This window comes from Balaenoptera musculus, chromosome 10 (genome assembly GCF_009873245.2).
Source record: "Balaenoptera musculus isolate JJ_BM4_2016_0621 chromosome 10, mBalMus1.pri.v3, whole genome shotgun sequence".
Classification (NCBI taxonomy): domain Eukaryota; kingdom Metazoa; phylum Chordata; class Mammalia; order Artiodactyla; family Balaenopteridae; genus Balaenoptera; species Balaenoptera musculus.
The window spans coordinates 8,104,449-8,117,628 of record NC_045794.1 but is presented as its reverse complement, the minus strand read 5'-3'; the positions used below and the strand labels follow the sequence as shown (position 1 = coordinate 8,117,628).

Sequence of the window (13,180 nt, the reverse complement as noted above, 5' to 3'; positions counted from 1 at the left end):
AACTATCACAACATTGTTAATCGGCTGTACTCCAATATAAAATAAAAAGTTAGAAAAAAAAAAGAATGGAGACAAAAATCCTAGGTCCTTGATTTAAGTTCTTTCTGGTAGTTTACTATTTGTCTTTGTTTAATTGTAATAAAAACTGCACTTGGGGGGGAAAAAAAAGAGTACTCATAAATATCTTGCTTCAGTGGTGGAGAATGATTAACCATAGACTAAATGGTGACCTGATTGCTTCTAACAAATTGAGATAATAGGAAAAATACATATATCTTTTATATATATAAAATGTTCCTGTTCCTGGCACAAAGCTCCTAAAACCCTTGTAAATTCCTAAGTGATAAGAGCACTTAGGAGCATCTTTTGTTCTAATGAGGTGACTTTGGGTGGGCTCCTGGAGGGGGTTGGTCACAGCAAGACCATGCCATGATTAGAAGTTTGGAATTATCAGCCATCCTCCCCATCCTCCAGAGGGGGGAGAGGAGCTGGAAATGGAGTTAATCACTGATCATGCCTATGCAAGGAAGCCTCCGTAAAATCTCAATTGCATGGCATTCAGAAAGCGTCCAAACTGATGAACACATTCACATGAGGAGGGTGGTGCCCCCCAACTTCATGGGGATAGAGGCTCCTGCCCTCAAGACCCTCCCAGATCTCACCCTATATAATCTCTTCATCAAGCTGTTTATCTGTATCCTTTATCACACCCTCTAATAAACTGGTAAGCATAAGGGTTTCCCTGAACTCTATGAGCCACTCTGGCAAATTAATCAATATCGAGGAGGGGGGTCATGGTAATCTCCGATTTGTAGTCAAATTGAACAGAAGTTATGGGTAACCTGGGGGCCTACTACTTGCACTGGCATCTGAAGTGGGGAGCAATCTTGTGGGACTGAGCCCTTAACCTGTGGGATCTGATGCTATCTCCTGGTTGATGGTGTTAGAATTGAGTTAAATCATGGGACACCAGGCTAGTGTCATAGAGAATTGCTTGTTTAGGGGAAAAATCTCGTGCATTTGGTGACTAGAAGTGACAGAAGTGAAGAGTTCTGTGTGCATAGTAAAGGAGATTCACGGGGAAGAAACACCAATTAGGAAGGACTGTAGACTTTTCCTTTACACAAATCTTAAAAGGGAGACCCAAAAGGCTAGAACCATTTCCAAATAATTTAACTGTGTCTCAGAACAAATTCAAGAATACTTAGAGAAATGCAAAAATATCCAATACCCAACAAGGTAAAAACTCACAATCTCTGGAATGCTATCAAAGATTGCAAAGAAGCAGAAAAGTATGACCCATGATGTGAAGAAAATGAGCCAATACAAACAGGCCCAGGAATGAAACCGAGCAGGATCCTGTGGGGCTCCTTGGCATGGAAGTCTTTCTGTGCCCCATTTCTTGTTTGTAGGGAATAGACTCCAGCCTCCATGACCTTCCCTGAGTTCTAAAGGCAGGTTAGAACAGTTGCTAATCAGGGAAAGGAGGGGAGGCGGAGACAAGGGAGGAGCAGTCAAGAAACAATAGTGCAGCCTCGGGGCAGGGTCCTGGTTCTGCCTCAAGGGATACACACAACAATATCTTTAAGGTCTTTATAGAACTAAAACCCCCAACAAGTGAAAGATGTCAGCATTCTTCATTCCAGATTAAAGTAACCAGAGAAGCTCTTCAAGCAGACAAACTGAGGCCAGATTTAAGGAACCACAGAAACTCATTAGATTACCTGAGACCAGATTAAAGGAGTGCAGTCCCTGCACACACCCTAATCTTATCAGCAACCCCGTTCTTGAACCATTGCTAAAACTCCACACCAAATTCCCCTGGATTGGGACACACAGTTTTTCAGGGCATGGGCCCGCTGTGTCCCCCTTTGCCTGGCAAAGCAATAAAGCTATTCTTTTCTACTGCACCCAAAATTCTGTCTCTGAGATTTGATTAGGCACCAGTGCACAAAGGGCTGAGCTTTCAGCATCAGGAATAATACAGATATTACAAATAGCAGATAAGGAAATCAAAATGTTTCTATAACTATTAAGTACAGTCACAGAAGATATTTAAGAAAAGATACAAACCCAACTTCTAGTGATAAAAACTGCAATTTCTTGTGATGAAAAATTCACTGGCTAGATTAATGGCAGGTTAAACTTGCAGAAGAAAAGACTGGTGACCTTGAAAACATAGCAATAGATGTTTGAATAAATTCCATAACAAATTGTCACCGAATCCCTAAGGAGAAGATCATTCCCTGTTGACAAAAGTTACTATTAGTAACTTTATTATTAAGCATTACTCCTTAGTATTATTTTGTGAAACGTCCAGAATTTTGCCATACCAGACAACATGAATGATATTTACTTTACCTTGATATAGAAAAAAAAAATTTAGCAGGGAAAATATTCCACAGATATCACTAAACATCTACTATAATGGATAAAATGAAAAAGATCAGTATATAATTTCTTAGGGATGATATAAAACAACTGGAACACTTATACACTGTTGGTGGGAGTATAAGTATTTATAGAAATTTTGGAACACTCTTTGACATAACAGCTAAAGTTGATCATAACTAAACCACGATCCAGAAATTTTACTCACATTGCCCCCCACCAAAAAAACACATATGTGCATAAAAAGACATACACAAAATCGTTATAGCAGCATTATTTGTAATAGCCAACAACTGAAAACTCAAATGCCTATTAATAGGAGAATGGAAAAACATTGTGGTATATTAATACAATGGGATACTATTCAGCAATGAGCATGAACAAACTCTTGCTATAGGCAACGACATGGGTGAATCTCAAAAACATAATGTTCAGTACAAGAAAACAGGCATAATAGAATACACCTTGAACTGTTCAATTTATAAAAAGCTCTGAAACAAGCAAAAATAATCTCTGAGGTTAAGAAGATTCTTTTGGCAGCAAGAAGGGAATAGTGATTGGCAGGAACCCAAGAAGGCTTGAGTGCGGCCGGTAATATTTAACGATTAGGGTGGTGGTTATCGCTACATGAAAATTAAGTATAATATTGTGATACGTACCTGTTCACTATACTAAAATAATAATATTTATTAAATATATTTGTGTGAAAAACAATATCAGTTTAAAAAAATAGTGCACATCAAATGCGCAAGAATAGGTGCCTATGGAAGGACAGAAATGGGACTTAAAGGAGGATAAATGAAACAGGAGAGGCTTTAAAAGGTCAATAATGATCGTATGACATCAACTTGGTCTGTAACTAACTTACCAACTACACTGCTTGTGGCCCAAGGGCCAGGGAGTGTTTCTCTTTGGGAAAAGACTTCATGGGGGTTGACGGCACTTACACTGAACCTTAAAGGAAAGATAGGATTTAGACAAAGTTGAACTTGTTATTTCAGCTATAGGGAATGAGGTAGAATTATGATTCCATACCCTGCTTACACATTTGAATCACTAGGAGGCTTTTTAAAAATGATTCTAATGCACCAGGAGAGCCTAATTAAATCAGGATCTCTGGGGGGTAGTATTTGAGCATCCATATTTTCTGAGATGTTCCCCCCCGACCAAAATGATTCTAAAAGGGAGCCTATGTTGGGAATCGTTGGTGTAGAGTGCATCAATAAGGGAAGTTTAAATATTGATAACAATGGTGTTTGGTGCTATAAAGGTAGATTAGAGACAGTAAATGGCCATGGATATAGCCACTGGGGACCGTTGAAAGGCAGTCATGCAATGGGGCATCAATAATCAGAATGGTGCTTTGAGATCTAGTATGGCAGTGGCTTGTAAGATGGAATAGAGGTGGAAGGAACTAGATGTAAGTTAATGAAAGCATACTTCATTTGTAAAACAAAAAATTTTCATATGTTCTTTTCTTTTTCTATATTTTAAGTTTTAAACTTCTCAAGTCCATTTTTTCTTTTGGCGTTTACACTTGGAATGCTGGTCATTCTAATGACTGCCAGCAGAAAGCATCTCTGAAAAATAAGAGAATAGGAAATTGTGATTAGCTTTTTTTAACTCAGCATAGTTCTCTGGCGATTCATCCAAATTGTTATGTGTATTAAGACTTCATTCCGGGCTTCCCTGGTGGCGCAGTGGTTGAGAATCTGCCTGCTAATGCAGGGAACACGGGTTCGAGCCCTGGTCTGGGAGGATCCCACATGCCGTGGAGTGGCTGGGCCCGTGAGCCACAATTACTGAGCCTGCGTGTCTGGAGCCTGTGCTCCGCAACAAGAGAGGCCGCGATAGTGAGAGGCCTGCGCACAGCGATGAAGAGTGGCCCCCCCTTGCCACAACTAGTGAAAGCCCTCGCACATAAACGAAGACCCAACATAGCCATAAATTAAAAATAAATAAATAAATAAAAATTAAAAAAAAAAAAAGTTAAAAAAAAGACTTCATTCCTTTTTATTGCTGAGTAGTATTCCATGGTGTGGATGTATGCTAGTTTGCTTAACCATTCCTCTATTAAAGGACATCTCTTTCTTTTTTCCAGTTTTGGATTATCATGTATAAAATGGCTATAAACATTTGTATAGAGGTATTTGTGTGAAATACATGTTCATTTCTCTGGGATAAATACTCAGAATTATGATTGGGTTGTATGGTAATTGTACATTTACTTAAAAAAAAAAGCCAAACTTTTCCATAGTCACTATACTATTTTACGTTCCCACCAGCAACGTATGAGTGAATCAGGTTCTCCACATCTTCCCTGCATTTGATGCCAGGGTTTTTTAATTTAGCTGTACTGAGGGTTGTGGAGTAGTATCTCACTGTGATTTTAATTAGCATTTCCGTAATGGCTAAAGATGTTGAGCATCTTTTCATGTGTTTATTTGTTCTGTTTATCCTCTTCAGTGAAATGTATCTTTATGATTTTTGCCCATTTTGTAATTAGAGTCTTTGCATATTTGCTGTTGGGTTTTGAGGATTTTTTCTATATTATAAATATACATTTCCACCAACCCTTTCATCTAGATGTGGCCACAGAAATAATTCTCACTAATGTGAATGTGAATCAAGGTGAGGTATGTCGCTATGTCACTGGGCACAGACCTTCCAGAAATGGACTTGAGGCAGGAGACAGATGGGCCCCAGGCTGAACAGCTGGAGTTTGTCGCCTGTGGACAGATACTCCAAGATGAAGAGGAGAAGGAGCTCAGCCCTGCCTAGATAAGAGACCATACATTTCTCATTTTCAAGGTCAAGGAGACCTTCCCGACTATACATGCTCAGAGAGGCTCTTTGGAGGTCAAAAAGGGGAGTGATGTCAACCTACCCATAGGCCTCTTGGCTAGAATCCATCTTGGCTAAGAGATGCACACACACACATGGGAGGACCCTGAGATGTACCAAATATGGACTCAGAACCAGGCAAAGCAAGATGATTGGCCAAAGGAAACCCAGAAGAAATGCCCCATAAAAGTGATTCAAACTACCACGAGGGCGCAACTCTCCCTCTGAGCCCGCCCGTGTGTGCATATTCACATGTACTCTTTTTCCTCCTAATAAACACTTCACGTGTTTCACTACTTCCCGTTTCTTTGTGGAAATTCATTTTCTGCAAAGCCGTACTGACCAGGGCCTTGTCACCGGCCACTGGTCTAGTGGTTAGGATTCAGCGCTCTCATTGCCACGACCTGACTTCACTCTCTGGTCAGGAACCAAAATCCTGCTTCAAGCCGCTGTAGGCTGAGGACACTCAGACATGTCTTCACAAAAGCTTTCCCCTTTCTCTATTTAGGTGAAAATATCAAGGAGATCTTAGAGGTGGCACAGCCTCAAGAGAAAAGAAAACTATGTCCCTGAATTTCCAGGGAAGAAAGCTGCATTCTGACCAGGAACTGCTATATTCCACAGCTCCATGAGTTATAAGTAAATATATACTGTGCTATCAATGAAATTTAGGTAGTTTACTGAAGCAGCAGTTTACTTATTTACTGCAGCAGCTGTGTAACACATCTAGTTAGAGTGGCGGCCCCATTTTTTCATGTTTTTTGTATTCCTAATCATTTATCATCCAATCACGCACCACAACAAAGAGTAGCCTCTGCTCGCCACAACTACAGAAAGCCCCGCGCAGCAACGAAGAACCCACATAGCCAAAAGTAAATAAATAAATTTATGTAAAAAAAAGAAAAGAAATTATAATGGAGTAATCACAGTTCAGCATACAAAAATGGAATTGGGAGGCCATTGAGGGCCTGATTTTAGAACTAAAGAACTTGAACTTTCTTTGTATTGTATCAGATCCAAGGACACAGCAACATCTGCCAGCTCCTTTGGTTTCAAGGGTCCCCCTCCCCCCCTTGCTTCCTTTTGGTTTCAAGTTTCCCCCTCCCGCCTTGTGGCCTTGTGGTTATGCAACTATTTCAAATTCAACCAATCCTTGCTTAACAAGCACTCTCAACTTCTCCAATCATAATTCTTGACAAACAAGTTTTGTAACTAACCATGGCTTCTTGTTTTTGTCTTTCATAAACTTCCTCCATTTTTTTAGCCTGGCAGGTCACAACTCCAGAGCTTCCTGAATCTGTGTCTGCAGGCTTTAGCTCTAACAATTCCCCAATAAATGCCTCTTTATCTCAACCAGGTCTTTGTTTCTGAAATTTCAGTTAATAAGAGCAGTATGTTAAGAAAACAGTGGCACAATTAACCTGTATGACACCTGGATGGGAACTTTTTGTTTTAACATACCCGTGTTCTGCCAGAGGGAGCTTGAGGATATTCAGACCCAGCTTAAAGGCAATTCTCCCCAAGAAAGTTGGGAGATGTGTGTTCCTGGAAAGGAGGGGCCAGTTCCAGAGGGGGCCATGCCAGTTCCAAAGGGATCTCTATTTTCCAATTAAGATACCAACCTGGGGTCGGGGTGCACTGAGACATAAAAAGAGGGAGGGACCCTGAACCAGGTCACCAGGAACGCCTGCCGCAGTCTCCCAGCCTTTCAAAGCCCTTAATCCCCAGACCACAGGGCCTGTCCTAAGGAATCTCCCACTCACTCCCTAAAGTTTAGCAAACTCCCATGAAGAGGGCGGCTTAGGGGCCCAGGCATCTGGGGAGAAATCAGGTAAGATTTTTTGAAATCATCTGTTTAGGCCAGACGCTCACCCCTGTTGGGAAAGCCCTGGAGAGTTCACAGCCTGGGTGAAACCAAGGAAGGCGTTTTCTTCTTCCTCTTCTCGGGCGGTTCCTCTCTTCACTGCGACCTGGTGCTGGAGCAGTGGCTGCCCAATGGGGACGGCTGGTCTCAGGGCTGCGAACGCTCTGCCCCGCGACGCGCACGCGCTCTCCAGGCGGCTCCAGCTTCCGGGTCCGCGCCCACATCCCTCTCCATCCGCGGCCCCTCCTGGACGGTCTCTGGCTTCTGGGGCCTCAACCTTCTGCCAACGCCTGGGGCAGGCGCCAGATGTAGGGGCCAGGAAGCAGGCCCTGGCAGTAGACCAGAAGGCAATAGATATCCCACGACCCGATGTCACACGCCCGGCTTTTTTTAAACCCAGTTTTGCTTCCTGTTATTCATTTCCCAGTGCTTCCAGTTAGAAGAGGAAGTCAGAACCGTTGTAAACAGGATGCCTTCAGGTTAGGGGTCTTTGGTTCCTTTCCAAAGTCACCCGAGGACACTGAAACTTGGGGAGCGCCTGATGGGGTCCTGGTGGGCTAACAGCGGATCAAAGAAGACTTGCCCGCTGCTCGGGCTGTCTCGCAAACCGGGTGCCTTCCTGGCAAAGCGGGGGAAAGTCTGCAGCAGGCTCTGCAGCCTGGTTGGCACCCTGGCCTACCAGAGGTGGGGACGAGGCTCTGTCTCCTTGGAGTTCAAGCTGTGTTAACCAAGACTTTTGAGAACAGAAAACCCTGGTTGTGGCCACACACACACACACAAGAAGTGTTGATTTGTGGTTTGTTCGGACCTCAGCTCTCAGGAGGCACAGATCAAAACGCATTGAGTTGCATGTGTTCCAGGACTACAAAATGGGGAAAGCTCACAAAGGCAAAAAACTGCAAGGTTACATAAATTGTCAAGAATTAGGATTGGAGCTGGCAAGAAATCAGGGTGCTTGTTTAAACAAGAACGTGTTGGGGTTCAAAATGGTTATACAGTTGCAGGTCGGGGAGGGGGACACTTTGAAACAATGTTTGCAGCTGACAGCTGCTTGCAGATATTGTGAAAATGGCCGGTGGTGTTCTTGAATTAGATACAGTTCAGAAAGTTCAAGTTCTCAGTGATGCAAGACTGCATCTGAAACCACATCTAGCGATGGCCACCTGGCTCCATTTTGGATGTGTGAACCATAGTTACTCCATTTTGATTTTTAAATGACCTTAAATATATCATCACCTGTCTCCATCACACTTTCTTGGACTTTCTTGGGGTGATCAGATTTCAAAGCTGAGGATCTGTCCACAGTGAGATTGGTCCAGTTGGAAAGGAGTTTATGAACATGTTCTCAAAACAATACAATAACTGCAGAAATCGGTCTTTGATCAACAAACTTTTTTTTCTGGTGGATTATTTTAATCCCTAAGATGGTTTAGAAGTTTCATCAAGGGTTGATAATAAAAAGCAGATGACTCATTAGAAGACAGCTTGGCAGTTTCTTAAGAAATTAATATACTCATCAGATGATCCAACAATCTCACTTTTTGGCATTTACTCAAATGAGTTGAAAACTGAAGTTTATGCAAAACCTACACAGGTGTGTTTATAGCAGCTATATTCATGACTGCCAAAACTTGGAAGCAACCAAGATGCCTGTCAATATATACATGGCTAAACACACTGTAGACTCTCCAAACAATGGCATAATATTCAGGGACTTTGTTAGGAGGACTGAAATGGAAGTCATCTTGTTCAGGCTTCAGAGGCGATATTAGGCCTCCAACTGATTTGTGGCCTTGCCTGGACTACGTGCCTGTTTGTGAGCTGTGGTCAGCAAGTCCGGCGGCACTTAAGACAAAGAAGGGAGTGGATCGTGCAGTTTCATGAGCCTCAGGGACCTGGCCAGTTCCCCGGGATCTAGAAATTCTTATGATGCACAAAATGAGATAAACAGCATCGTTGAAGAAACCCAAAGCTGCATATTTGCAGGCAAACTGATGATATCAGTTTGTGGCCTGGTATTATAAGCAGGACTCTCCTAAACTGCAATTTGAAGTCTCACCCGTGGAGTGGACGCACTGCCCGGGACCTTGCCCAGTTGGGACTCCAGATTGCTGTTTTCGGGACTTCCCAGGGCCGTTCGAGTCTGGATGTAGGTGTCGGCCCAGTTTGGTGAAGTACACGCTTTTACTGTTCTCTCCCTTTTCATTTCTAGTTCTTTCTTTTTAATGATTTTCTATTAAAGTTAAGTTGAAATTGTCTATTTGTGTGACCAGTGGTGTCTCTTTGTTAACGAATTCTTCAAAACTAAAACAAAAGTAAAACTTTTGGCAAAACAGACTTAAAAAAAAGTTCTCAAATCAAGAAAAGACATAAAAGAACTTTAATGCAGATTACTAAGTGAAAGAAGGCAATCTGAAAAGGTTACGTACTGTAAAATTCCAATGATTTGACATTCAGGAAAAGGCAAAACTATGGAGACAATGAAAATGTCTGTCTAAGGGGCCAACGTGGGAAGGTTGGGAGGGCTGAATAGGTGGAGCCCGGGGGATTTTTAAGGCAGTGAAACTATGCTGTATGATACTGCAGTGATGGATTTGAAACCGCTCTGTGGTGTTTCAGGGGAACTCCGAAGAGCTCCAGTTCTTTATGTCTCAGCACAGAAAGAATTCAGCAAGGAAAAGTGATAGATAAGAAATGATTCATTACAACAGGGTGCTTGTGAGGCTTACAAGTGGGCTGTCAAGAGGAGGTCGCGTCCAAGAACTTAGTGGGCTACAGTTTTATAATCAAAGGAAAAGACCACCTTGTTCCTCATTCCTGAGCAGACGTCAAGCTTCCATCATCAGCTCCTCCTCCACATCCAGCTGGGGAGTTTTCTTGTCCCTACGTGGTTAATCCAGGACTGTCATGGCACTGTGGAAAAATTATTTCACGTCTCAGTACAATGAGGGTCTTTCACTTTGCAATGCAATGTCACCTTTCCATAAATTATAGTTTTTTATGTGCAGAGAGCATGTCCTAGGGGTCATTAACTTACTGAGCTCACTGAGCAGGATGTGGGCCTCATGCCACCATTGTTTTATTGTTTTGGGGCACGTCTCATGCTTCGGTTGCATGGTTTTGTTGATACACAAGCCTGCTTCATTTTGTGGTTAAGCAAACCTGCTTTCTTAAGTGATCGTTAACTTACAGGCGTCTCCCATACTTTTCTTACTTACAATCCCCTAGTGGGATTAACTATTTCATTACCGACTTTGTCCCTTTACTCTGTCCCTTTCAGATTCATGTCATTATACATTTTTCAAAATCCATAGCATATAGAACACAAAGAGTGAACCCTCATTTAGACTATGGACTTCAGTTAATAATAATGTAGCAAAATTTGTTCATCAGCTGTAACCGTTGTAACACAATAATGGAAGGTGTTAAAAATAGGGGAAGGTACGTTAAGAGGAAGAAATGCATATGGGAACTCTCTGTATTTTCTGCTAAAGTTTTCTGCAAACCGAAACTGCTTTTTTTCTCATAAAGCTAAAATGAAGTCTGTTAATTTTAAAAAGCAGATGACTTTTAGTCAGCATTATAACTGTTTTTAGCACAGTGACCTAAGAACCCCCACACTCATCCTTAACCTAGAACTGAAAGTTATACATGTTACACGGACAGAGCTCCAGTGAGCATGCTCTGTACACGTGACATGAGTTAAGGGTCAAAGATCATTTGCTGCCACAATCCTTTAAACGAAAATCAGAAAAAGGCACTTTATTTTTTTACTTTTTAAAGTTATTTATTTATTTATTTTTGGCTGCGTTGGATCTTCATTGCTGAGCGCAGGCTTTCTCTAGTTGCAGCAAGTTGTGTGGGGGGGCTACTCTTCGTTGCGGTGCGCAGGCTTCTCATTGCAGGGGCTTCTCTTGTTGTGGAGCATGGGCTCTAAGTGCACGGGCTTCAGTGGTTGCAGTGCGTGGGCTCAGTAGTTGTGGCTCATGGGCTTAGTTGCTCCACAGCATGTGGGATCTTCCTGGACCAGGGATCGAACCCGTGTCCCCTGCATTGGCAGGTGGATTCTTAACCACTGCACCACCAGGGAAGTCCCTGAAAAAGGCACTTTAGAAACTGCTGGAGACACTGCTGAACAAATTAAAGCACTAACCCATCAAGAGAAAAAGATTGAGGCTGGAATCTGTATTTTTGCTTTGCTTTGACCACAGTAACTTTTGAAAGAGAATTTTTACCCATCCATCTACGCTTGCTGAAGGGTAAATATAATTTTAAAGATGTTTATTTTACAACACAGGCCCAGCTTACAAAGCAGTGTATCAGAATTACCTGTGGGGTAAACGAACAAACAGCAGCAGAAGAAGCACCAACACGGCTGTTCCCAGACAACAGATAATGTGAAGGAGAAGGTCAGGAGAAGAATGAACAGATTATCTTCATGAGCAAGGAAAACTGACTTCCTTTTCTTGAAGGTACCTAATTAGAGGTAACAATAGTATCCTGACCATCCAGATTATCGCACTTGATAAAGCAAACAAAACTTTACCATTACAGGAAAAAACAAAAGATATATATATAGCTCTTTTATATTTTATGGAAATCAGACTCCTATTCTCCAACTGAGACTGGGGTGAAAGGGAAACTGTCTCTCTTGATGATTATATTTCAAAGAGATGGCTCCCAAGTCTCTGGGAAAGACGTTCCTGGGTCTTTCCCAAAGACTCAGGCAAGAGGCTATGAGATTTACCTCTCAAACAGGCTGAAAGAAAGAATTTACAATTGCAAGTTTTCTAAAGTAAATGCTCTAAGAAAAGGGAAGTGAGGGATCTATAGTTAGGTAGACACCTGCCTAAAGTTTATACAAATTTAGGGAAATATCAGGGCTGTCCAGTTCATCATATACATACATCAATCTTGTTCAGAGGTACCCTGATACCCTTTAAATTTCTAGCAGAAGACCTAACAGAATATTTTATATGAGTTTGCAATATGGGTTGCATTTTGTGTTGCAAACAATTAAAAGACTCTTAGGAGAGCAACACAATAAATATTGTTTTCATCCACTCGAATTTAGACAGACTACTTACCCAGCCTTGGGCAAAATTTTATTTTAGTTCTTCTTTCTCTGTATAACTTGGTATTGAAGTTATCGTAAGAGCGACAAGTGGAGATTGGAAACAGATGATCAGTCTTGCTCTTTCCTCATCCATAAAGTCAAAAGACCCAATACCTGGATAATGCAGGTATTGATGGATCAAATGAAATAATGTGGATTGAAGCATGTACCAATAATTTGAGCTTTCTGACTTCAGTATACAGAAGTTTTAAGGACAAAAACAAGAAAGGACTGCAGCGCCCCCTGGTAGGAACTCTTAGTAAATGAACTCAGGTAGAGCAAACAAACAAACAAACAACAACAAAACAAAAAAAACACAAACCAAAAAAACCCTTGGGTTTTTGGAGCAGCTACACAAGTTTCACTCTAGCAATCACTATTCCATTTCTTTATGTACAAATACCCTCAAATGTGCAGACAAACATCAAATGCAAACTCTTAATGAGCAGCCCCAATGTTCACCTCCTTCCCTTTCCCACTCCCACAGCCTGTGCACATGCACACACACACAGACACACACACACACACACACACACACACACACACATCCAAGGGGGCTTTGGAATAAAAGCCTCGAAATAACTGACTCTGGCTGTGTCATTTACAGCCATGGCTTAAACACTTTAATATGGCTGCCTGAGAATCATCTGGAGATCCTGTTAACTGCAGATTGGAATTCACTGGGTCCGAGGTAGGACCTGAGGTCCTGTATTTTTAACAATCTCCCAGGCAAGGCCTCTGCTGCTGGAGACAGGACATCCAACAACTTCCAGCCCTGGCATCTGTGCAGGCAGAAACACTCACTGCCAGGTCAGTAAAAGGAGCAGGTTCGTGAAGTCCTTAGAAGAGTCTCCTCCCAGAGCAGGAGGTCGTGGAGGTGATCAGGGGAAGTTTGCTTCGGGTAAAGAAGAGGGTGCCACACAACATAAAGAGGGGACCAGCCCCCAGGAGCAAGCAGATCTTGT

At 42.1% G+C, this 13,180-nt stretch overlaps 1 protein-coding gene and 1 long non-coding RNA gene across 2 annotated transcripts in view; one reads left to right on the top strand and one right to left on the bottom strand.

Moving 5' to 3' along the window:
- Window positions 1–9,919, bottom strand: part of LOC118902559 (C-type lectin domain family 2 member D11-like) — a 25,882-nt gene extending 15,963 nt beyond the window's left edge. The window contains exon 1 of the mRNA XM_036867044.1: window positions 9,903–9,919. The gene's annotated coding sequence lies outside the window, so the exon portion shown is untranslated. The remainder of the gene's footprint in view (window positions 1–9,902) is intronic.
- LOC118902560 lies at window positions 9,105–13,180 on the top strand. Its single transcript, XR_005021578.1, has 3 exons — window positions 9,105–9,248; window positions 11,397–11,571; window positions 12,945–13,180. It is a non-coding gene; the product is annotated as an uncharacterized LOC118902560 (long non-coding RNA).